We start from the raw sequence: 16,395 nt of genomic DNA, 5'->3' as shown, positions 1-16,395 counted from the left end.
TGATATCAAGTGTTTTGAACCTTTGATATTAGACAAACTTTTCAAAATCAAAGCTTCAAGTTCTAAATTTAGTCTTTTTGACCTTAAACTAACCTTTTAGATATTAATGTCCCTGAAAGTCCAAGAGAAACGTATTGGGTTTATTTGGTATGTTAAAATCCTAGAGAAAGCCTTGTCAAATATGAAACAGTGTTTGCCTTTCCTTGGATTATATTTTATGGGTGTTATTAATATGTCTTCCAAAATTGTATGAGATACATATAATTCTGATGTCTTAATGCATGTTATTAGTAATAATTGTAATTATTACGTTAAATTTTTTTCTGTTACAGAAATAATCAAATTTTCTTGCCAATTGTGTCTTTAACCATGGCTGATCTAAGACTGTTGTCATCCACAGACAATTATTGTTTTACTTTTTGATTCTTCTCAAAAAGAGGTTCATAATCAGCTGTAGACCAAAATTTGCTTCTATATGGAAATTCATGGAAAAGACTCTGACAAGTATTCTTAAATACAGGTTTCTGAAGGGGGCCAAGATGGCCCAATAGGAACAGCTCCAGTCTGCAGCTCCCAGAAAGACCAACGCAGAAGGCAGGTGATTTCTGCATTTCCAACTGAGGTACCCAGTTCATCTCACTGGGACTGGTTAGGCAGTGGGTCCAACCCACAGAGGGCGAGCAGAAGCAGGGTGGGGTGTCACTTCGCCCAGGAAGTGCAAGGAGCTGGGGGACCTCCCTCCTCAAGCCAAGGGAAGCCATGAGGGACTGTGCTAGCTGGCCAGGTTACTACGCTTTTCCCACGGTTTTTATAATCTGCAGATCAGGAGACTCCTTCGTGTGCCTACACCAACAGGGCCTGGGATTTCAAGCAGAAAACCCAAGTGGCTGTTTGGGCAGACACCAAGCTAGCTGCAGGAGTTTGTTTTTCCTATCCCAGTGGCACCTGGAACCCCAGCAAGACAGAACTGTCCACTGCTCTGGAAAGGGGGCTGAAGCCAGGGAGCCATGTGGTCTCGCTCAGTGGGTCCCACTCCCACGGAGCCCAGCAAGCTAAGAACCACTGGCTTGAAATTCTCGCTCCCAGCACAGCAGTCTGAGGTTGACCTGGGACAACTGAGCTTGCTGTGGGGAGGGGCATCTGCCATCACTGAGGCTTTAGTAGGCGGTTTTCCCCTGACAGTGCTAAGGAGGCTTGGAGGTCTGGGCTGGTTGCAGCAAAGCAGCTGTGGCCAGACTGCTTCTCTAGATTCCTCCTCACTAGGTAGGGCATCTCAGGAGGAAAGGTAACAACCCCAGTCAGGGGCTTACAGACAAAACCTCCATCTCCCTGGGACAGAGCACCTGAGGGAATGGGCAGCTGTGGGTGCAGCTTCAGCGGATTTAATCGTTCCTGCCTGCCAGCTCTGAGGAGAGCAGCTGATCCTGATGAGAGGGATTCTCCCAGCACAGTGCACCAGCTCTGCTAGGGGACAGACTGCCTCCTCAAGTGGGTCCCTGACCCCTGTGCCTACTGACTGAGAGAGACCTCCCAACAGGGGTTGACAGACACCTCATACAGAAGAGCTACAGCCGGCATCAGGCTGGTGCCCCTGTGGGACAAAGCTTCCAGAGGAAGGAGCAGGCAGCTATCTTTGCTGTTCTGCAGCCTCCACTGGTGATACCCAGGCAAACAGGGTCTGGAGTGGACCTCTAGCAAACTGCAGCAGACCTGCAGAAGAGGGGCCTGATTGTTAGAAGAAAAACTAACAAACAGAAAGCAACAACATCAACATCAACATAAAGGGACCCCCACATAAAAACCCCATCAAAAGGTCATCAGTCTCAAAGATCAAAGGTAGATAAATCTAGAAAGATGAGGAAAAACCAGCGCAAAAATGCTGAAAATTCCAAAAATCACAATGCCTCTTATCCTTCAAATGATTGCAACTCCTGTCCAGCAGGGGCACAAAACTGGACGGAGAATGAGATTGATGAATTGACAGAAGCAGGCTTCAGAAGGTGGGTAATAACAAACCCCTCAGAGCTAAAGCAGCATGTCCTAACCAATGCAAGGAAGCTAAGAACCTTGGTAAACGGAACTGCTAAGTAGAATAACCACGTTAGAGAGGAACATTAATGACCTGATGGAGCTGAAAAACACGGCATGAGAACTTTGTGAAGCATACACAATTATCAATAGCCGAATAGATTAAGCAGAAGAAAGGATATCAGAGACCAAAGATCAACTTACTGAAATAAGGCATAAAGACATGATTAGAGAAAAAGGAATGAAAAGAAACAAACAAAGCCTCCAAGAAATATAGTACTATGTGAAAAGACCAAACCTACGATTGATTGGATTTCCTGAAAGTGACAGGGAGAATGGAACCAAGTTGGAAAACACACTTCAGGATATTATCCAGGAGAACTTCCCCAACCTAGCAAGACAGGCCAACATTCAAATTCAGGAAATACAAAGAATACTACTAGGACAATCCTCGAGAAGAGCAACCCCAAGACACATAATCGTCAGATTCTCCAAGGTTGAAATGAAGGAAAAAATGTTAAGGGCAGCCAGAGAGAAAGGTCAGGTTACCTACAAAGGGAAGCCTATCAGACTAACAGTGGATCTCTCTGCAGAAACCCTACAAGCCAGAAGAAAGTTGGGGGCAATATTCAACATTCTTAAAGAAAAGAATTTTCAACCCAGAATTTCATATCCAGCCAAACTAAGCTTTATAAGCAAAGGAGAACTAAAACCCTTTCCAGACAAGCAAATGCTGAGGGATTTTGTCACCACCAGGCCTGCCTTACAAGAGCTCCTGAAGGAAGCACTAAATATGGAAAGAAAAAACTGGTGCCAGCCACTGCAAAAACACACCAAAATATAAAGACCAATGACACTATGAAGAAACTGCATCAATGAATGTGCAAAATAATCAGCTAGCATCATGATGACAGGATCAAATTCACGCATAACAATATTAACCTTAAATGTAAATGGGCTAAATACCCCAATTAAAAGATGCAGACTGGCAAATTGGATAAAGAGTCAAGACCAATTGGTGGGCTGTATTTAGGAGACCCATCTCACATGCAAAGACACACATAGGCTCAAAATAAAGGGATGGAGAATATTTACCAAGCAAATGGAAAGAAAAAAAAAAGCAGGAGTTGCAATCCTAGTCTCTGATAAAACAGACTTTAAACCAACAAAGATCAAAAAAGATAAAGAAGGGCATTACATAATGGTAAAGGGATTAATGCAACAAGAGCTAACTATCCTAAATATACATGCAACCAGATTCATAAAACAAGTTTTCAGAGACCTACAAAGAGACTTAGACTTCCGTACAATAATAATAGAAGACTTTAACATCCCACTGCCAATATGTTAGACAGATCAACAAGACAGAAAATTGACAAGGATATTCAGGACTTGAACTCAGCTCTGGACCAAGTGGACCTAATAGACATCTACAGAACTCTCCACCCCAAATCAACAGAATATACATTCTTCTCAGTGCCACATAGCATTTATTCTAAAATGACCACGTAATTGGAAGGAAAACACTCCTCAGCAAATGCAAAAGAACAGAAATCATAACAGTCTGTCTGACCACAGTGCATCAAATTAGAACTCAGGATTAAGAAATACATTCAAAACCGCACTACTACATGGAAATTGAACAACTGCTCCTGAATGACTACTGGGTAAATAATGAAATGAAGGAAGAAATAAAGAAGTTCTTTGAAACCAATGAGAACAAAGAGACAACATACCTGAATCTCTAGGACACAGCTAAAGCAGTGTTAAGAGGGAAATTTATAGCACTAAATGCCCACATCAGAAAGCTGGAAAGATCTAGAATCGATACCCTAACATCACAATTAAAAGAACTAGAGAAGCAAGAGCAAACAAATTCAAAAGCTAGCAGAAGACTAGAAAAACTAAGATCAGAGCAGAACTGAAGGAGATAGAGACACAAAAAACCCTTCAAAAAAATCAATCAAACCAGGAGCTGGTTTTATGAGAAGATTAACAAAATAGATGAACCGCTAGCTAGACTAGTAAAGAAGAAAAGAGAGAAAATCAAATAGACACAATAAAAAATGATAAAGGGGATATCACAACTGATCCCACAGAAATACAAACTACCATCAGAGAATACTATAAACACCTCTAAGCCAGTAAACTAGAAAATCTAGAAGAAATGGATAAATTCCTGGACACATACACCCTCCCAAGACTAAACCAGCAAGAAGTCGAATCCCTGAATAGACCAATAACAAGTTCTGAAATTGAGGCAGTAATTAGTAGCCTACCAACGAAAAAAAGCCCAGGATCAGATGGATTCACAGCCGAATTCTACCAGAGGTATAAAAAGGAGCTGGTACCATTCCTTCTGAAACTATTCCAAAGAACAGAAAAAGAGGGACTCCTCCCTAGCTCATTTTATGAGGCCAGCATCATCCTGATACCAAAACCTGGCAAAGACACAACAACAAAAAAAGAAAATTTCAGGCCAATATTCCTGATGAACATCAATGCGAAAATCCTCAATAAAATACTGGCAAACCGAGTCCAGCACCACATCAAAAAGCTTATCTACCATGATCAAGTCAGCTTCATCCCTGGGATGCAAGGCTGGTTCAACATACACAAATCAATAAACATAATTCATCATATAAACAGAACCAATGACAAAAACCACATGATTATCTAAATAGATGCAGAAAAGACCTTCAATAAAATTCAACATCCCTTCATGCTAAAAACTCTCAATAAACTAGGATTTTGATGGAACATATCTCAAAATAATAAGAGCTATTTATGACAAACCCATAGTCAATATCATGCTGAATGGGCAAAAGCTGGAAGCATTCCATTTGAAAACCGGCACAAGATAAGGATGCCCTCTATCACCACTCCTATTCAACATAGTATTGGAAGTTCTGGCCAGCACAATCAGGCAGGAGAAAGAAATAATGGGTATTCAAATAGGAAGAAAGGAAGTAAAATTGTCTCTGTTTGCACACGACATGATTGTATATTTAGAAAACCCCATCGTCTCTCAGCTCAAAAACTCCTTAAGCTGATAAGCAACTTCAGCAGTCTCAGGATACAAAATCAATGTGAAAAAATCACAAGCATTCCTATACACCTATAATAGACAAGCAGAGAGCCAAATCATGAGTGAACTCCCATTCACAGCTGCTACAAAGAAAATAAAATACCTAAGAATACAACTTACAAAGGAAATGAAGGACCTCTTCAAGGAGAATTACAAAGAACTGCTCAAGGAAATAAGAGAGGACACAAACAAACAGAAAAACATTCCATGCTCATGGATAGGAAGAATCGATATCATGAAAATGGCCATACTGCCCCAAATAATTTATAGATTCAATGCTATTCCCATCAAGCTATCATTGACTTTCTTTGCAGAACTAGAAAAAACTACTTTAAACTTCATATGGAACCAAAAAAGAGCCCACATAGCCAAGATAATCCTAAGCAAAAAGAACAAAGCTGGAGGCATCACACTACCTGACTTCAAACTATACTATAAGGCTACAGTAACCAAAACAGTATGGTACTGGTACTAAAACAGATAAATAGACCAACAGAACAGAACAGAGACCTCAGAAATAGCACCACACATCTACAACCATCTGATCTTTGACAAACCTGACAAAAACAAGCAATGGGGAAAGGATTCCCTATTTAATAAATGATGCTGGGAAAACTGGCTAGCCATACGCAGAAAACAGAAATTGGACCCCTTCCTTACACCTTATACAAAAGTTAACTCAAGATGGATTAAAGACTTAAATGTAAAACCCCAAACCATAAAAACCTTAGAAGAGGTCAGGCGCAGTGGTTCATGCCTGTAATCCCAGCATTTTGGGAGGCTGAGGTGGGTGGATCACCTGAGGTCAAGAGTTCAAGACCGGCCTGGCCAACATGGTGAAACCCCGTCTCTACTACAAATACAAAAATTAGCTGGGCATGGTGGCATGCGCCTGTAGCCCCAGCTACTTGGGAGGCTGAGGCATGAGAATTGCTTGAACCCAGGAGGCGGAGGTTGCAGTGAGCTGAGACTGCACCATTGCACTCCAGCCTGGGCAACAAGAGTGAAACTCCATCTCAAAACACAACAGAAAAACCTTAGAAGATAACCTAGGCAATACCATTCAGGACACAGGCATGGGCAAAGACTTCATGACTAAAACACCAAAAGTAATTGCAACAAAAGCCAAAATTGACAAATGGGATCTAATTAAACTAAAGAGCTTCTGCACAGCAAAAGAAACTATCATCAGAGTGAACAGGAGACCTACAGAATGGGAGAAAATTTTTGCAAGCTACCCATCTGACAAAGGGCTAATATCCAGAATCTACAAAGAACTTAAACAAATTTACAAGAAAAAAATTAAACAACCCCATCAATAAGTGGGCAAAGGATATGAACAGACACTTCTCAAAAGAAGACATTTATGCAGCCAACAGACACATGAAAAAATGCTCACCATCACTGGCCATCAGAGAAATACAAATCAAAACCACAATGAGATACCATCTCATGCCAGTCAGAATGGCGATTAATAAAAAGTCAGGAAACAACAGATGCTGGTGAGGCTGTGGAGAAATAGGAATGCTTTTACACTGTTGGTGGAAGTGTAAATTAGTTCAACCATTGTGGAAGACAATGTGGCAATTCCTCAAGGATCTAGAACCAAAAATACCATTTGACCCAGCAATCCCATTACTGGGTAGATACATACTCAAAGGATTATAAATCATTCTACTGTAAAGACACATGCACACGTATGTTTATTGCAGCAGTATTTACAATAACAAAGACTTGAAACCAACCCAAATGCCCATCAATGATAGACTGGATAAAGAAAATGTGGCACATATATACCATGGAACCACTATGCAGCCATAAAAAAGAATGAGTTCATGTCCTTTGTAAGGACGTGGATGAAGCTGGAAGCCATCATTCTCAGCAAACTATCACAAGGACAGAAAACCAAACACCACATATTCTCACTCATAGGTGGGAATTGAACAATGAGAACACATGGACACAGGGAGGGGAACATCACACCAGGTGGGGCCTGTTGGGGGGTGGGGGGCAAGGGGAGGGAGAGCTTTAGAAAAAATATGTAATGCATGTGAGGCTTAAAGCCTAGATGACAGGTTGATAAGTGCAGCAAATCACCATGGCACACATATACCTATGTAACAAACCTGCAGATTCTGTACATGTATCCTAGAACTTAAATTAAAAAGAAAAATACAGGTTTCCAATAACTTTAGAGAGCATACCATTGGATTAGAAAAAACTTCCAGGGCTGTAATTAAAAAGCCAAGGCTGAGAGCAGTGGTTAACATCTATAAGTCCAGCACTTCGGGAGACCGAGGTCAGTGGATTGCTTGAGCCACAGGAGTTCGAGACCAGCCTGGGCAACATGGTGAAACCCTGTCTCTAAAAAAAATACAAAAATTAGCCAGGCATGGTGGCATGTGTCTGTGGTCCAAGCTACTTGGGGGACTGAGGCGAAAGGATCCATTGAGTCTGAGAGTTCAAGGCTGCAGTGAGCTGTGTTCATGCCACTGCACTGCAGCCAGGGCGACAGCAAGACCCTGTATCAAAACAAACAAACAAAAAAAGCTGATGCATTCATGAGGATTACTAACTCAATATCAAGCAGAACAAGAGTTAATTACATGGGACTAAACTAATAGAGGACTGAAATAATTTTTTTTACTTTTGGGTTTGAAACATTGCTGATTCTTTTGTTTTCCAGTCAAGAAAACTTTTTTTTTTTTGAGACAGAGTCTTGCTCTGTTGCCCAGGCTGGAGTGTAGTGGCACAATCTCAGCTCACTGCAACCTCCACCTCCCAGGTTCAAATGATTCTCCAGCCTCAGCCTCCAAAGTAGTTGGGATTACAGCAGCGTGCCACCACACCCAGCTAATTTTTGTATTTTTTAGTAGAGATGGGGTTTCACCATGTTGGCCAGGCTGGTCTTGAACTCCTGACCTCAGGTGATCCACCTGCCTTGGCCTCCCAAAGTGCTAGGATTACAGATGTGAGCCACCGCACCCAGCCAACTTTTTTCTTTTGAACTGTTTACAGCACACCACAAATTAAGTAAAGTATACTGTTTTGAGCAATATTTAAAGCATATTTCTTTCCCTCTAGCTGATTTCTTCAGAATTTGGAAACTATTGTGAGTATTATTAATTTATGGCAACATGGTTATTTGCATAAGTTCAATAAGAATCTGTTTTCTTGTGTAACAGGACACAATTAGAGACACTGGTTATTTTTCCAAGGCTTTAATTGGAATGGTATATATTCAGATATGATCAGAAAGCTTTGAGGAATGGAGGTTGACTCTACAGAGCTGATAAAAATCCATTGGAAACACTGGCCTATTACCTTGTCTATGCAATTCCTTTACAAAGTTCCTGACCCATGTCACTTTCTAATGAGCCTGGGAAACTTGAGTTATTTTGAGACCTTGAGAAGAGAGATTTTTTTTTTTTGAGTTGGGGTCTCACTCTTTCTCCCAGGCTGGAGTGCAGTGGCATGATCACAGTTCTTGTAGCTTCAACCTCCAGGACTCAAGTGATCCTCCTACCTCAGCTCCCCAAGTAGCTAGGACCACAGGCATGTGCCACCACACCTGGCTAATTTTTTTTTTTTTTTTTTTTTGTGGATAGGGTGTCTCCCTGTGTTGCCCATGCTGGTCTTGAACTCCTGGGTTCAAGTGATCCTCCCACCTCGGGCTTCCAAACTGCTGAGATTATAGGCGTGAGCCACTGTGCCCGGCCTGAGAAGAGAGGAATGTACCCAATTTGTACAGGTATCTGAGGGCACAGATAAAACCTTGGATTGGCTAACCTCAAGAGGCTTTTAAAAGTCTAATCTGAGATTCCTTAGGAAAAGTTCCAGCAAAGCCAGTTGAAAAGGGGCCTTGTCTGGTCACGGTGGCTAACACCTCTAATTCCAGTGCTTTGGGAGGCTAAGATGGGAGGACTGCCTGAGGCCAGGAGTTCAAGACCAGCCTGGGTAATATAGTAAGACCCCATCTCGACAAAAAATAAATTAACCGGGCCTGGTGACGCATGCCTGTAGTCCTAGCTACTCGAGGCTGAGGTGGGAGGATTGCTTGAGCCCAGGATGTTGAGGCTGCAGTGAGCCATGGTTGTGCCACTTCACTCTTGCCTAGGTGACTGATAATTAAAAATTAAAAAAATAAAAGAAACCTATACAGCCCAATCATTATTCTTGCTGTGCCTTATGCAAATAATCAGGCCAAGGATAATGAGACTAAAACATATTTTGCAAATAAATTGGTCCTAACATGATTTGTTTTTTGTAGAAATGGGGGACTGGAGATTTAAAAAAACCATATGTTTCAAAAGAAACTATAGTACACTTGTTATTAGATTCTACCTTTGAGAAGGATGATGATGATTATTATTATTATTGAGATGGAGTCTTGCTCTGTCGCCCAGGCTGGAGTGCAATGGCACGATCTTGGCTCATGCAACCTTCACCTCCTGGGTTCAAGTGATTCTCCTGTTGCAGCCTCCCAAGTAGCTGGGATTACAGGTTCGTGCCACCACACCAGGCTAATTTTTGTAGTTTTAGTAGAGACAGGATTTCACCATGTTGGCCAGGCTGGTCTCGAACTCCTGACCTCAGATGATCCACTCACCTCAGCCTCCCAAAGTGCTGGGATTACAGGCATGAGCCACGGTGCCCAGCCTTTGTTCATTATTTTTAAGATCTTATTATTTGTCTACAGTTTAGACTGGATCCTGAACTTTTTCCTGGCTATACGCCTCTAAACTAACATTAAAAAAATTTTTTTCTTTTTCTCCCCTTTTTGTCCCTGACTTGAAATTACTAGAAATTAAAACTGTGCTTTTCTTAAAGCTCTGCAAACTAATGCTATACACCTTAAGCTTTGGGAGAAATAACAGCAACTTACATATAAGCAACTGTTTTGCCTGCTGATGTATGCACTTTTCAGAAAGTTCATTTAAACACTTGATTCAAACTACAGTCCAGAAAAACCTGTCAGATTGCTGCTGTAATGAAAGTGCTTCAGAGACTCATAAAAAATTAACCTAGGGTTAGAATAATGATTGCCCAAAGAATATATATATATTTTAGTATTTATTGATCATTCTTGGGTGTTTCTCAGAGAAGGGGATGTGGCAGGGTCATAGGATAATAGTGGAGAGAAGGTCAGCAGATAAACACGTGAACAAAGGTCTCTGGTTTTCCTAGGCAGAGGTCCCTGCGGCCTTCCACAGTGTTTGTGTCCCTGGGTACTTGAGATTAGGGAGTGGTGATGACTCTTAAGAAGCATGCTGCCTTCAAGCATCTGTTTAACAAGGCACATCTTGCACCGCCCTTAATCCATTTAACCCTGAGTTGACACAGCACATGTTTCAGAGAGCACGGGGTTGGGGGTAAGGTTATAGATTAACAGCATCCCAAGGCAGAAGAATTTTTCTTAGTATGGAACAAAATGGAGTCTCCTATGTCTACTTCTTTCTACACAGACACAGCAACAATCTGATCTCTCTTTCTTTTCCCCACATTTCCCCCTTTTCTTTTCAACAAAACCGCCATCGTCATCATGGCCCGTTCTCAATGGTCGCTGTCTCTTCGGAGCTGTTGGGTACACTTCCCAGACGGGGCGGCCGGGCAGAGGCGCTCCTCACCTCCCAGACGATGGCTGGCCGGGCAGAGGTGCTCCTCACTTCCCAGACGGGGCAGCTGGGCAGTGGTGCTTCTCACTTCCCAGATGATGGGCCGCCGGGCAGAGGCGCTCCTCACTTCCCAGACGGGGTGGCCGGGCAGAGGGGCTCCCCACTTCTCAGACGATGGGTGGCCAGGCAGAGGTGCTCCTCACCTCCCAGATGGGGCAGCCGGGCAGCGGCGCTCCTCACCTCCCAGACGATGGGCAGCTGGGCAGAGGCGCTCCTCCCTTCCCAGACGGGGCGGCCGGGCAGAGGGGCTCCCCACTTCTCAGACGATGGGTGGCCAGGCAGAGGTGCTCCTCACCTCCCAGATGGGGCGGCCGGGCAGCGGCGCTCCTCACCTCCCAGACGATGGGCAGCCGGGCAGCGGCGCTCCTCACCTCCCAGACGGGGCGGCTGGGCAGAGGCGCTCCTCACCTCCCAGACGATGGGCAGCTGGGCAGAGGCGCTCCTCACTTCCCAGACGGGGCGGCCGGGCAGAGGGGCTCCCCACTTCTCAGACGATGGGTGGCCAGGCAGAGGTGCTCCTCACCTCCCAGATGGGGCGGCCGGGCAGCGGCGCTCCTCACCTCCCAGACGATGGGCAGCCGGGCAGAGGTGCTCCTCACCTCCCAGACGGGGCGGCCGGGCAGCGGCGCTCCTCACTTTCCAGACTGGGCAGCCGGGCAGAGGGGCTCCTCACATCCCAGACGATGGGCGGCCGGGCAGAGGGGCTCCCCACATCCCAGACAGGGCGGCCGGGCAGAGATGCTCCTCACTTCCCAGACGGGGCGGCCGGGCAGAGGCTGTAATCTTAGCACTTTGGGAGGCCAAGGCAGGCGGCTGGGAGGTGGAGGTTGTAGCGAGCCGAGATCACGCCACTACACTCCAGCCTGGGCAACACTGAGCATTGAGTGAGCGAGACTCCGTCTGCAATCCCAGCACCCCGGGAGGCTGAGGCGGGCAGACCACTCGAGGTCAGGAGCCGGAGGCCAGCCCGGTCAACAGGGCGATATCCCATCTTCTCCAAAAATACAAAAACCAGTCAGGCGTGGCGGCGCACGCCGGCAATTCCAGGCACTCGGCAGGCCGAGGCAGGAGAACCACGGGAGCCCAGGACAGGGAGGCTGCAGCGAGCCGAGACCACGGCAGTACAGTCCAGCCTCAGCAACAGAGGGAGACCGAAGGGAGGGAGAGGGGGAGGGGGAGGGAGAGGGACTGAATATTTTAATTGAAGACACAGTCACATAGCTTAAATCAGCTTCCAGGATTACTTTCCCTTTGTAGCTATAATTTGGCATTGGTCCTTTTCTGATGTAATTTCCCCCTCTCTAGGATGTGACCACCTAAGAGGGAGCCTTCATGGTAACATAGGATTGGATAAACCAATAAACCACAATCTCGTGTCTTCCTCAACGCTTTCTCCAAAAGCTTTGAAGAATAGGGGAAATGAAAAGGAAATTTTAAAATGTCAGGACCTCCAAACTTAAGCCCAGATGCTGAGTCATGCAACACCCACTTTCAAATGAATACCTGTTACTAGCATTATGCATCAGCCAGATCCCCATGGAAAGGTAAAAGGCCTCAAGCATCTACAAAGGCCTGCCCCCACAGATCATTCATAAGTAAATTCTTTGCTGGCCTCCTATAAGCAAGGGAAACAGGAACATAGGAGAGCCAGGGTGACACCATTTTAAAATGAACTCCATTTGAAAACCAGGAAGGCACATTCTTTGCCAATCACAAACTATGGTCATAAGATATTTACAATTGAGGAAACAGCCCAAGGATACCTACAAGGACACAATCCTACAACAAAAGAAAGTCCAGATGTCTCAATACCCATAATAGTATACGCTTTCAAGATAATTATAATTATGCTTTGATGCACTCACACACTAAAGTGTCAAGGATAGATTCCTTTCCTTCTCTTTTCTTTCTTCCTTTCTTTCTTTTTTTTCTTTCTTTCCTTCCTTCCTTCCTTCCTTTCTCTTTCTTTCTTCTCTCTGTTTCTCTCTTTCTTATTTTTTCCCAACAGAGTCTCACTCTGTTGCCCGCAATGGAGTGCAAATGGTGTGATCTTGGCTCACTGCAAACTCCGCCTCCCCACAGACTCCACCACCCTGGCTCAAGAGATCCTTCCACCTCAGCCTCCTGAGTAGCTGGGGCCACAGGCGTGTGCCACCACGCAGGCTAATTTTTGTATTTTTAGTAGAGATAGGGTTTTGCCTTGTTGCTCAGGCTGGTCTCGAACTCCTGAGCTCAAACAGTTTGCTGGCCAGTCTCCCAAAGGTCTGAGATTACAGGAATGAGTCACCGCACCCAGCCAATAGTTTTCTTGTTTTTTCTTTTCTTTTTTTTTTTTTTTTTTTTTTTTTTTGAGGCAGAGGCTCGCTCTGTCGCCCAGGCTGGAGTGCAGTGGCGCGATCTCCGCTCACTGCAAGCTCCGCCTTCTGGGTTCACGCCATTCTCCCGCCTCAGCCTCCCGAGTAGCTGGGACTACAGGCACCTGCAACCACTCCCGGCTAATTTTTTGTCTTTTTAGTAGAGACGGGGTTTCACCGTGTTAGCCAGGACGATCTCGTTCTCCTGACCTCGTGATCCACCCGCCTGGGCCTCCTAAAGTGCTGGGATTACAGGCGTGAGCGACCACGCCCGGCCTTCTTTTTCTTTTTAATTTTTTTGTAGAACAAATTTTATTTTAAAAACAGGGACGAGGTTTTGCTATGTTGTCCAGGCTGCTGTTGAATTCCTGGGCTCAAGCAGTCCTCCCACCTTGGCCTCCCAATGCTGGATTACAGGCATGTGCCACCAGTAGTTTTCTTTAAATCAACAGAATAATAAATTTGGTCATGCTTCCAGCCCACCCACAGGTAGACACAGCTTAGCTCAGTCTCCACATAGACAAGACTCCTATATACGAAAAACGTAAAGACGAGGCATTCCTCCGCTTGCTTTCTGAGGACACCCTACCCTGTATTTGAGTAGCCTTCAATAAACCTTCCCTCCCCACTGAACTCTGTGACTCGCCTGGAATTCCCTCCTGCACGAGATCCAAGAACTTTCTCTTAGGGTCTGGATTGGGACCCCTTTTTTTTTGGCAACACAAGGACATGCCAATTGTAACTTTAGGTCTACAAACTAAGTCTATTTCTTAATTTTTTTTTTTTTTTTTGAGACTAACTCTCATTCTGTCGCCCAGGCTGGAATGCAGTGATGCGATCTCGGCTCACTGCAACCTCTGCCCCCTGGGTTCATGCGATTCTCCTGCCTCAGCTTTCCAAGTAGCTGGGATTACAGGTGCATGCCACCATGCCTGGCTAATTTTTTTTTTTTTTTTTTTTGAGAAGGAATTTCATTCTATTGCCTGGGCTGGAGTGCAATGGCGTGATCTCAGCTCACTGCAACCTCCGCCTCCTGGGTTCAAGCGATTATCCTGTCTCAGCCTCCTGAGTAGCTGGGACAGGCATGCTCCACCACACCCAGCTAATTGTTGTATTTTTAGTAGAGATAGGGTTTCACCATGTTGGTCAGGCTGGTCTTGAACTCCTGACCTTAGGTGATCCACTTGCCTTGACCTCCCAAAGTGCTGGGATTACAGGCATGAGCCATCGTACCTGGCCTTAATTTTTGTATTTTTAGTAGAGATGGAGTTTCACCATTTCATCCAGGCCGGTCTCGAATTCCTAACCTCAAGTGATCTGCCCGCCTTGGCCTCCCAAAGTGCTGGGATTACAGGCATGAACCACCATGCCCAGCCTAGCTGCTAAAATTAAAGTTGATTGCATGCTGATAATGTTGATTGCAAGCTTAGATAGAAGTGCAGGTGCAGAATAAAGACAAGACTCATTCCTCTACCTACCCAGAGACATGTGCATACTTGACTCTTCCTTTACTCTCGTTTTCTTTTCAAACATCCAGTTTGTCTTATGTAAAATGTAGATTTACCAGGCAGTAGCTAGAGTCTCACAGGAATGTAGCCATTCGCCTTACCACCTATCTGCCCTTTTTCCTAAAATCCTTTCCCCCATTTAAGGAAATGTGTAAATACTAAATCCCCTGAAACTCTCTTGAGAAAAACAGCCAGAGATGTACCTGTGGCTTGTATTTTTCCTGGAAGCACCCTCAAGCTGACTTAATAAACCTCGATGATTGAGATTTATGCCTTGGTCATTCTATTCAGATGTCAGAAGGACCCATGGGAAGAAGCAGAGAGAAAGGTCTGTAGGAAGAGGCTAAGGAGCCCAATCTTCTCCCGGAAAATGGACACTTCGGGTGGTCATGAATTGCAGGGCTATTGGTAGTGGGGTGAGTAAAGAGGAAGAGAAAGAGAGCAAGGCCCCAAGGAGAAGGGGAAACAGGGAGGGAGGAAGCGGCCATGCCCTGTCCTCCCCTCCTCCAGTGTCCCTGCCCCTCCCCAACCTCAGAATTCCCATTGCTCCTTGAGAACTCAGACACTAGCTTCCCCACCAAGGCCTCCTCCCTCTGCATTCCCCCAGCCTGTCCATTCTTGGTCACACGGACTCCGACTCTGGTCAGCTGCTTGTATGCCTGTCTCACCCAGTTAACTTAAATTCCTTGGGGTCAGGAACAACACTTTCTTCTTATTTTCCATGCCACAGCTCCAGTTACTGTGACTGACACACAGAAATATTGGCTTGGAGTCGATTATCTCAGGGATGCAGCTCAAAGTAAATGTGTCTTGTATAGAGTGGGCATAGGGATGCTTTAATGAGGAACGAGCAAGTCCCAAGAGGAGCAAGGAAAACTTGAGCTGCAACCACTTTGCATTTCAGATGATGAATTAGAGCGGTTGTTATCGAATCTGCCACCAGAGGGCGATCCAGGTAAAAAAGATCTTCGGGCTACTCTTCAGCCCCGTGACCTGATCTTCCCCCAAACTCAGATCCTTGCTGCCTCCCAGAAACAGCAGACACCTAAGTCCAATGTAGCTTGCCAGGATCTCAGGGAATGAAATTTTATAGTTTGCTGGCATTTTCCTCAGGGGAGCAGAGGCAAGAAAACAATCAAATCCAAGTTTGCGCCACTGCACACCAGCCTGGGCGGCAAAGCAAGACTACCGTCTCAAAAAAAAAAAAAAAAAAAAAAAAGAAAGAAAGAAAACAATCAAATCCATGATCTGCTGTTTACCGGATGAAGAATAAGACTGCCTAAAGGCAACGTGTTTAGTACAAAGGTGTCATAAGCTCTGAGCTGGTTCCTGCTTTACCAATTTCTGGAAGTGTGACATTAAAGCAACCATTCTCTTTTCTGGGCCTGGTTTTCCTCTGTAAAAATGTCAGTTCAAGTTCCAGCCTGTCTTGGGATGTCATCGGCCTTTACAACCTACCTGGGCTATGGCCCTGCGATTAAGTGCACAGTGGAAGCTCAGTCCCCTTGCTTTTCTGCCTCTCTTAGGGAACCACAGTCACGGAAACCAGCACTTGCTGCCATAGGAACTGCTAATATCTTGGACATTCCCTGTATTCTCTCCCAGCCCAAACAGGCATAGCCAGAGGAGTGAGACATGCAGAAAAATGAAAGAAGCCCAGGGCATTGTTCAGCAGTGAGCCTAAAGTCTGTACATGCAATAGCATAATATTTGTGAAAATTCTTGCAAAATGCAAAGCTGAT

General features: G+C 44.9%; 1 long non-coding RNA gene across 1 annotated transcript in view; it reads left to right on the top strand.

Moving 5' to 3' along the window:
* The window catches only part of LOC117977161 (uncharacterized), a 46,901-nt gene extending 39,804 nt beyond the window's left edge, over positions 1 to 7,097 (top strand). Inside the window, exon 8 of the long non-coding RNA XR_004668148.3 lies at positions 333 to 7,097. This is a non-coding gene — a long non-coding RNA (uncharacterized LOC117977161). The remainder of the gene's footprint in view (positions 1 to 332) is intronic.
* The last annotated feature ends 9,298 nt before the right edge of the window (positions 7,098 to 16,395 follow it).

This window comes from Pan paniscus, chromosome 21 (assembly GCF_029289425.2).
Source record: "Pan paniscus chromosome 21, NHGRI_mPanPan1-v2.0_pri, whole genome shotgun sequence".
Classification (NCBI taxonomy): Eukaryota; Metazoa; Chordata; class Mammalia; order Primates; family Hominidae; genus Pan; species Pan paniscus.
This window is presented reverse-complemented; position numbering and strand designations above follow the sequence as displayed.